Source organism: Balaenoptera borealis (assembly GCF_965194805.1).
Source record: "Balaenoptera borealis genome assembly, chromosome: X".
NCBI lineage: Eukaryota > Metazoa > Chordata > Mammalia > Artiodactyla > Balaenopteridae > Balaenoptera > Balaenoptera borealis.
This window is the reverse complement of record NC_138881.1, coordinates 130,987,758-130,997,526: the sequence shown is the minus strand read 5'-3', so window position 1 is coordinate 130,997,526 and position 9,769 is coordinate 130,987,758. Positions and strand designations below refer to the sequence as shown.

At 46.5% G+C, this 9,769-nt stretch overlaps 1 pseudogene across 1 annotated transcript; it reads right to left on the bottom strand.

Annotated features, from left to right (window-relative positions):
• Positions 1-679: 679 nt before the first annotated feature.
• Positions 680-3,616, bottom strand: LOC309620887 (UBX domain-containing protein 4 pseudogene; annotated as a pseudogene). Its single transcript has one exon. The product of its transcript is annotated as a UBX domain-containing protein 4 pseudogene (transcript).
• Positions 3,617-9,769: the final 6,153 nt, after the last annotated feature.

The following is a 9,769-nucleotide window of genomic DNA, read 5'->3' as shown; positions in this document are numbered from 1 at the left end:
CTCAGTCCCGCTTCCCCAAAGTTTATCATCTAGTGTAGGAATCAAGAGTACACGGCGGGTATGGGGACTTCCCTGGTGGCACAGAGGTTAAGAATCCGCCTGCCGATGCAGGGGACACGGGGTCAATCCCCGGTCCCAGAAGATCCCACATGCCGCGGAGCAACTAAGCCCGTGCGCCACAACTACTGAGCCTGCACTCTAGAGCCCGCGAGCCACAACTACTCAGCCCGTGCGCCACAACTACTGAAGCCCGTGTGCCTAGAGCCTGTGCTCTGCAACAAGAGAAGCCATGACAATGAGAAGACCGTGCACCGCAACGAAGAGTAGCCCCCACTCGCCACAACTAGAGAAAAGCCCGTGTGCAGTAAGGAAGACCCAACGCAGCCAAAAATAAATAAATAAAATAATTTTTTTAAAAAAGAGTACATGGTAGGTATGAATCGCAGTTCACAAATTCAAGCATACAAGACAGATGATGATGACGATGATGATGATGATGATTGTTATTATTAAACTTAACCTCTGGTGTCAGCCTCTTTTCACAGGGCCGGAAATAAATTTTCTGGAGTTACTATTGGGGTCCCCTCCCCAGAGCCATGCCACATTTTCAGTAATACCACATGGGGTGTCACTGCCCCCCCTGAAGGATTGCTAAGAAACAAGCCCCAGTTTCTTTTTTTTTTGGAAAAGATTTTTTTATCCAGTGTTTAAGTAAGATTAAAAACTACAAGATTTTGCTTGCAGCTGATGAGCAAGAAGAGAAAAGTTAAACCCAAATTATCATCTGATTGGCTAGTTAAAACGCTCTGACTCAAGATCAAATTATTCAGTGACACACCAGTTACTTTGTGTGGGCTGAGGAGTTCTGGAGCAAAACAGCCCTAAACAAAACATATCATCTGAGAGCACAGGGCTAATGGGCATATGAAATACTAAACAAGAAAGCTGATAAAGGGAGGCTGTCGCAGACCTTTTGCTATTTTAGGCTTCTAGCAGTTGCTTACCATATACAAGGACCTAGCAGCCAGTTATTTTATCTCTTGACTTATCTGAGGTTAAACAACTTTAACCCACTAAGCAGGAATAAAGAGACACTTTGTAGATGAGTTGGAAAACATAAAGCAGTCCCACTTCTCCAGTAGAGTTTTAGTTGACTTAAATCATAAGAGAAACAATGATTACTGCACATATTGTCCTTGTCACACTGCATCTGTTGAGTAGAATTTCCATTCCAAGTGTTGTTTTCATCTTCACCATCGTCTTGAGTCCTCAATCTATATATCTTGCCCTCCTTTTTAAAGTCTTCCCCCCGTTTCTCCAGCACTCTTTTTCTGACTGGTTCCCTTTTTTCTGAGTTGCTAGAGGATGCAAGGTTTGAGGATTCCAATGATGCTGCTCTCACCGAGGTCTGTGCAGGAGGAGGATTACTAAATAAGAAGTTGCTAATCAATCTCCAGATGGCAAGGAATGGGTAAAGTACTGTCCCCAAGAATGTCCAAAAGTCGCCACTGGAAGAATGTACCATGGATGTAGTTGGTCTTCCTGCTGGCAACAGTACCACTGAAGCACTTGTGGCAAGTTCCAAATCCAGTAATTTCTTTTTATAATCTTCTTTGGTAAATTCCCTCCTGGGAAACATTGTCGCTAATGAAAAATTACCGTAAGTGTTGCCAACAGTCTGTGCAGCAAACTGCCTTGCTGCTTCTAGAGGAGCATCAGAAGGGAACTGATTTGTGAAGGAAGAACCATCAGGAAGACGGAATTGAATTCTCGCAACACTGCTTCCTTCTGTTGTGGAAGAGTCTCTCTTGACTTCCATTTCTGCCTGTTTGGCCAGCAGGGCAGCAGCTTTAGCAGCTTCTACTTCTTCCTTTGTCTTTGCAAAACGAGCAGCTCTCTCTGCATGGTCCAGTGCAATCTTCTGTTTTATACGCTCTCGAGCTGCCCTATCTTCTGCCTTTTCTCTGTTCCTTTCCTCTAACACTCTTTTTGTTAATTCTTCTTCTTGCTTTCTTTTATAATCCAACATTTCTTTTCCAGTTTTCCTCCTCTCAATTTCCTCCTTAATCTCTCTCTGTTCTTCCTCTTTCCTTTTCTCTTCTCTCTTTTCTTCAAGTTTTTTGGTTAGTCTTTCCACTCTGACGGTGAGCTCCTCTGTAGGTCTCTGATTTGAACATCCACCAGGCTCTGGAGACACAGTGGCCTGGCCTGAAATTTCTCCTCCTGTTGCAGAATCTGACTTTGTATCAGAAGTGGGTGGTGTCTCACAGAGCTCTACATTTCTGGACTGACAGTTTTCAGAAGTGTTGTTCTGATCAAATGAGGTGGATGGAGTAGAGACTGAACTTTCTCACTGGCCACTATTTGCCACTGATATTTCACCTTTTAACGAGTGCATCTGCCGGACTTTGTGGATTCTGGTAACAAGTTCATCTGCAGGAACACTTCCTGCTATTACTTCCAAGGGAATTCCACTGTCTCCAATAAAGAAACTGGATGGAACACACACTACAGGATAGATCTGTGAAAACTGTAGGCAGGCTTGACTTTTGGTATCGATTTTCACAGCAACAAAACTGTTGGAAGATGCTTCTGTCACTTTCTCATCTTCCCAACTTGCAGCCATCTGTGTAGCCTGTTCATCATCACCTGCCACGAACACCACGACGACCGCGCCGCTCCTCTTGGCCGACGCGATGGCGGCCGGAATGGCGCCCTGGAACCACAGCATCGCTGCCCTCGGGCACAGGCGCTCGCTCGGCGTGTTGCCGCCTCGGTCCCGGAGCCGGCCCCGCCCTCTCCGTCTTTGGGCCCCCGCGGCCCGCCTCCGGCTCCGCACCGGCGCGCAGGCCCGTCAGCGGCTCCCAGGACGCGTGCAAGCGCGCAGGCCGAGGCGCGCCCCGCGACGCATGACGCCACGCGTCGCCGTTGGCAGCGCGCCCCCGTCCTTTGTCTCGTTGGCAAGTCGGTGCGTGCGGGAGCCCGGGAGACCGCAGGCCCTGCAGTCCCGGAAGTGGAAGGAGCGCCCCAGTTTCTGAACCTTCAGGACACACAGATTTTTCCATCTTCCTTATGCTATTTTGGATGTCCCTCTCTCTCTAGTTTAGGGCGGTGGGGCAGAAGGGCTTCCTTTCCTCAAGAGATTTGGTCTATATCAACAAATCTCCTCCCTTTTATCTTTTCGGTAAAACCCTCAAAGCTCTTCTGAGGATTCGGGCTTTTGGAAAACAAACGCTAGAAAGGCTTACAGGCTCTCTCGCTTTTATGCCCTATTTTCTACCTTTCCTGAGTAATGGAGTGCCAGTTGTATGCTTAAAGGGGAGGGAAAACAGAGAGGGGAAAATTAGGTAATAGTCTCAAAATACTGTTCAGGCATGGACCATGCTTCAAGTCCAAATGTTTTAACTATTAGGGCAGCGGTGCAAGGAATTCTGGAAGCCTTGAAAAGACAGGGGAGAGAAGAAACAGGTCATGGAAGAGGTGGCACTTCAGAAGAGCTTTGAAGGTTGCTAGATGTAATTTCAATGTAGATATATTCCAGACAAAGGGACCCACATGAGCAGAGGTATTGAGGTGGAGATTTACAGAATACACTGGAAGAGTTTTTTCCAATCTTCCAAGCTTGATCTCTTTGCAGCACTCATAGCAAATGGGGTAAACAGAGGCAAGCTGCTGTGGCCTTGGCCATCCTGAGTTCCACCTGGCCACCCTGAGGCTGAAGGGCTCTATAACTTTGCACACCTGTAACCCTCTTCTGGCACACAGAATGGCATGCTGACTTGGGGGCATCAGACCAGAATTCGTTATACAGTTTGACCAGTCTTAGATTTATCAAGAACAGTTATTTACGGATCATCTCTGGGCACAGAAATGATCCATAACGTTAACCACGGTAATGGGGTAATCTCACCACAATATCTCACCATTTTCACCCCACTGGTAGGTCACCACATCGGCTCTCCCACTCATCATGTGATTTTCCTCTCAATATCCAGACACTCACTCCGAACAGTGACCAAGTCTTCCCCATGAACCCTCCCAAATTTGACAAGATCGAGGACATGGCCATGATGACCCACCTACACGAGCCAGGAGTGTTGTACAACCTCAAAGAGCATTACGCAGCCTGGATGATCTACGTGAGTACCCTTCAACCTCTCTTTATTCCATTTCCTTCTCTTAGTAAAGTCAAGATCCATAGGTTGAATTTTCTGATTTTCTCAGACCTACTCAGGCCTCTTCTGTGTCACCGTCAACACCTACCAGTGGCTGCCGGTGTACAACCCTGAGGTGGTGACGGCCTACAGAGGAAAAAAGCACCAGGAGGCCCCGCCGCACATCTTCTCCATCTCTGACAACGCCTATCAGTTCATGTTGACTGGTGAGTAATTTCTTTAATCCATATTTTAAAAAATAGTTTTAGTGAAGTATTCAAGTCCTTTAACTGCACTGGTTCTTAGTTAATTACTCGAGCCCTTCACAGGCTTTGGTCATCCAAACGGTGCAATGACCAAAGTGACCTCAGTAGATTCAGAGGATGTCAGGATGGAAAGCCAGGGGCGCAGTATCTTCCATTACCAGTCACGGTTCTTAAGCCAGAGCTTGGGACTGAAGCCACACTAAGTACATGCTTCTCTGGGGGTGGATGTGAAGCACAAGGAGATGCGCTGCCCCCAACTCCAAAGAAACCCCCAACAGGAGCACACTTGGAAGAGAGACTATATTAGTAGCCACTTAGGAATGCAAAGTTGGAGAAATGGGCACAGCAACTTCCCTTCACCTGTTTTCTCAGGCTCCCTCTTTCTCCTCCTTAAATTTCCAGAATAGCAGATGAAATAGCAGAGATGTGGTAATACTGTCACCCTTGTCATGCCTAACATCACTTCGGTCTGTTCCACTTTCACCTGATTTGACTTGGTGCAGAGAGAAGAAGTAGAAGCAAGCATCTGAGATCTGAAGATGCTTAAAAGTCATCCAGGACAATGTTGCCCAAACTTCAGCCATTCCAATGTCACATTCGCAATCCTGGCCATTTCTGCATATTTAAAATCTTTCCTTATAGTGACTGAAGTTCCGTCCATTTCAAAAAGGAAGAATAGGGAATTCCCTGGCGGTCCAATGGTTAAGACTCTGTGCTTCCACTGCAGGGGACACGGATTCGATACCTGGTCAGGGAACTAAGATCCCACATGCCACGTGGCGTGGCCAAAAATAAAAACAAAATAGGAACCGAACAAATCTGCCCTTTGATCTGGAGGAAAACTATTTTTTAAAAAAAGGAAGAATAATATCACTATTAGTATTAGTTTCTTAGGACTGCCGTAACCAAGTACTACACACTGGGTGGCCTAAGCAACAGAAATGCATTGTGTCACAGCTCTGGAGCCTGGAAGTCTGAGATCAAGGTGTCAGCAGGGTTGGTTCCCTCTGAGGGCCGAGAGGGAGAATGTGGTCCAGGCCACTCTCCCAGCTTCCGGTGGTTTGCTGGCCATCCTTGCCATCCCTTGGCTTATAGAATCATCACCTTGATCTGCACTTTCATCTTCACATTGTGTTCTCATCTGTCTCCAAATTTCTCTTTTTATAAGGACACCAGTCATATTGGATTAGGGGCCCACCTCCTCCAGTATGACCTCATCTTCACTAATTACATCTGCAATGACCCTATTTCCAAATAAGGTCACATTTTGAGGTACTGGGGGTTAGTTAGGGCCTCAACATATTAGTTTGTTGGGGGGAACACAATTCAACCTATAACACTCTTGTAAATGGAAAACCACGGTCACTGTCCACAAGTAGAAAGTAAAGGTGAAAGAAAAAGGCAATGACAACAAATCAGTGTCCATAAATTCTAATTAGAAGCTGTGGCTTCTTGCAAGTTCTAAGTCTGAGACTTGCTTTCTTTGTTGAAAAGGGAGATAAGAAAGCGCTATTGAGGAGGTAAAGATCTGTGAACACGAATAACTTCCACACTGTGGGACTCACCGTTCACTTCCCATGCTGCCCACGTTACACATCCAGCATTTGGGAAATCTGCACAAATTGCCTCCAAGAAGATTCGACATGCCCAAATCATCACACCACTAGTTAATGGCAAAGCCAGAACTAGAACTCATGGGCTCTGTCTACCCCCAATGTTACCTGATTTGTATATCCTGCCTGTATGTTGTTTATTTATTCTGTCCTGCTTCCTTCTGCATTTCTAGATCGAGACAACCAGTCCGTCCTCATCGCGTCAGTAACCTGTGTTGTTGCCATGATGACTTGGAAGGGGCTGTCCATTCCTTCTGCTCTCCTTTAGCTCACTTACTTTTTTAAAAAAATTTATTTTATTGAAGTATACTTGATTTACAATGTTGTATTAATGTCTGCTGTACAGCAAAGTGATTCAGTTATACATATATATTCCTTTTCATATTCCTTTCCATTTTGTTTTATCACAAGGTATTGAATATAGTTCCCTGTGCAATGCAGTAGGACCTTGTTGGTTATGCATTCTATATCTAATAGTTTGCATCTACTCATCCCAAACTCTCAATCCATTTGTCCTCCATTCCCCCTTTCCTTGGTCCCCTTGGCAATTACAAGTCTGTTCTCTATGTCTGTGTATCTCACTTTATTTTATTTTATTTTACTTTATTATATTTTATTTATTTTTGGGTGCATCGGGTCTTAGTTGCAGCACTCGGGATCTTTTGTTGGGGCGCGTGGGCTCTTCGCTGTGGTGTACAGGCTTCTCTCTAGTTGTGGCGGGCGGGTTTTCTCTTCTCTAGTTGTGGCACGCAGGCTCCAGAGCACGTGGGCTCTGTAGTTTGTGGCACGTGGGCTCAGATTGAGGCGCGCAAGCTCAGTAGTTATGGCGTGCGGGCTCGGTTGCCCCGCGGCATGTGGGATCTTAGTTCCCTGACCAGGGATTGAACCCGCGTCCCTTGCATTGCAAGGCGGGTTCTTTACCACTGGACCACCAGGGAAGTCCCTCTCACTTACTTTTAAATCAACAGTGGAGAATCCGGGGCTGGGAAGACAGTGAACACCAAGCGTGTGATCCAGCACTTTGCAGCAATTGCGGTCACTGGAGAGAAGAGGAAGGCGCAGCGGCCGGGCAAGATGCAGGTGAGCAGCTTCCTGCACCTGGAAGGCTTGCTGGAATGAGTATAACTGAAACCCCAGGTGAGCCCCAAGTGTCTGCAGGGCTTTGTGCACAGCACGAGGTCCTGCCCCAGGGGGTGTTTACGGGGCAAGGCAGGAAATGGCTCCACCTTGTGGACTCGGGCTCTAGCACCAGCTCCATCAGCAACAGCCGAGTGACCTTGAACAACTCCACATCCTCCTTTGGCGAAGGAATGGTTTAGGCCAGTGGTTCTCAAACTGGAGTGCACGTCAGAATCACCAGGAGGGTTCGTTAACAACGGATTGCTGGTCCCCAGGCCCAGAATTTCTGACTGAAATTCCTGTCTCACATTCAAAATCCTGGCATGTTGCATTTCTGTCATGTTCCCATTGTTCATGCCCTGTCCAGGGATCACACTTTGAGAACCACTGGGCTGGACAGTAGTTTCCAAAAAGCTCTGAAGTCAGAAAGGCAAGCAATCATGTGGGGAAGGGGAAAAGGTAAAAACTCTGCTTTCTATAAGTGGATTTCTACGTAATAATTCTCACAAAATATTTTATGCAACTTAAACATTTTTTTGAGAACCACTGTTTCTATCATATGGGTCACTTTCATTGCTCACAGTCTGTTTCTACTTCTGAACCCGAATATCTGTATAAATGGGTCCTGGTGCATGCAGGAACAGAGGTCTATATTTTACAAATCCATAATTTATAATAAAATGTTATCAGAGAAGAAAGGCCATCTGGGAGATTGAGAGGTAGCGGGTAGGGCTCCAACCTGGAATCTGGTGTGGCCAGAAGCCACTTTGATGCTGTGCTAAGACTCCTTCTACGATGGGACCTTGAAGCCTCCTTGGGTGGGGTGGGGATGAGCCTGTGGGTACCCAGCACAACTGTACCTGCCACCAGCCTGAGCTGGGCGACATCTCTCCCTGGGACCTTTCCAGAGCATCCACACTTTTGAGTCACTGGGAAGTTACTTCGGAAGACGTCCAAAGTCCTCTCTTTTCCTCTTCTCACATATTATTAGGGAACCCTGGAAGACCAGATCATCCAGGCCAACCCCCTCCTGGAGGCCTCTGGAAATGCCAAGACCGTGAGGAATGACAACTCTTTGGGATTCGTTAAGACTCAGCCCAATTGTCAATGACCCCCAGAAAGAAAACCCTCTCCTCCAATGCTGAATATGAAAAATGGCCACATAAACTAGGATATACCTGGCCTTAGTCTACCCCCAAGCGCTTCAGATCAAGCTGCCCAACCGGGATATTCTGATAACCCTTCAAAGAACATTTTGTCTTATTCCCAGCCGAAGGAAGATTTAGCTGTCCTTCCCTAACTAATCAGCATCACCTCAGAGCCTCCTGAAGTCACAAGGATTCAAGATTCAAATTCCACAAGTACAAAATGACTTCTCTATGCTAAAATTGGTCTCTTCAGGTGGAAGCATTTTAAAATACATAAGTCCATTGAACAGTATCCACTGACTTATTAGCCATGAAAACCTTAGTGTGAAGTTAGTTAGCAGATCTGACCTTCTCCAAGTCAGGAGGTGCTGGGAGGAGGGAAAACCTGGTGGAAGCAGCAGAGCTCAAAAGTTGGGAAGAAGTTGAAACTGAAGATACTGAAGGATATGTCCCATCCTTCAATGTTTCACTTAGGATTAGCTCAACCAAAGAGGCATTTACTTCCGACACTGGCAAATAAACAAGTATCCAGTCTCCTATCTAATTTCACTGGCCAGTAGAGCAAGCACCCAGAGGCACTTGCATTCAGCAGCTAGAACTCCTGAAGAGCGAACACATAATTCACATAAACCTACACTGGTCCTTCATTAACTCTCCTTAGGCTTCATTCAGAGAATACTGAGAATACTACTGAGGATGTACTACATTCCAGGGTCTGTGGGTGAACAAGCAAGGCAATATTTTTGCCCTCCAATTGGCTCACAGAGTGGTAGCGACCAATTAAGCAGATGATGTAAGAAGGGAGTATACACACACACATATATACTATATATAATTTCACCCCTCACTCTCCAAGATTGGGGGAACCCAAGTGCTGAGTGGGTCTCTGGGGAGCCAGGAGGCCTGGCCTGGGAGCTAGGTTTGCATGTAGTAAGTAGTAAGGAAAACTGAGGCAAGAAATGTCAGAAGTAACATCCAGAGGCAAAAAAGAAGTCAGATAGTCCAAGCAGGTTATCAGTTCAAAGGTGTTACAAAGAGTTTGAGCAGGATAAAGACCAAGGAGACAGTCAGGTGTGAGGTGGTTCCAAACAGAGACTTGAGAGGGAGCCTGCAGGCATCCCCAGAGCTGTGGGAACAGGGCCAGGTGCTTTGGGCAGAGCTACCTGAGTCTTGGCTGAGCCAGCGTGGGGACCAGATGCCAAGCAAACAGAGAGGAGGAAGGTCCTCATGCTTCTGGCATCACCTCCTCCGTGAGCCTACACAGCCCACCCATCCTCAGTAGTACCTAACAGAAGCTGGCTACAGTACCATAGAAAGAAAATAACTGTGTTTTTCAATCTGTCTTTGGACATGGGACGTTCATTTGCATTCACTTTGGAGCCACAGGAAAGCTGGTGTCAGCGGACATTGAAACCTGTGAGTCCAAACACTCTATCTGGCACCTTGGATTTAGCCACAGAGGCATCTCC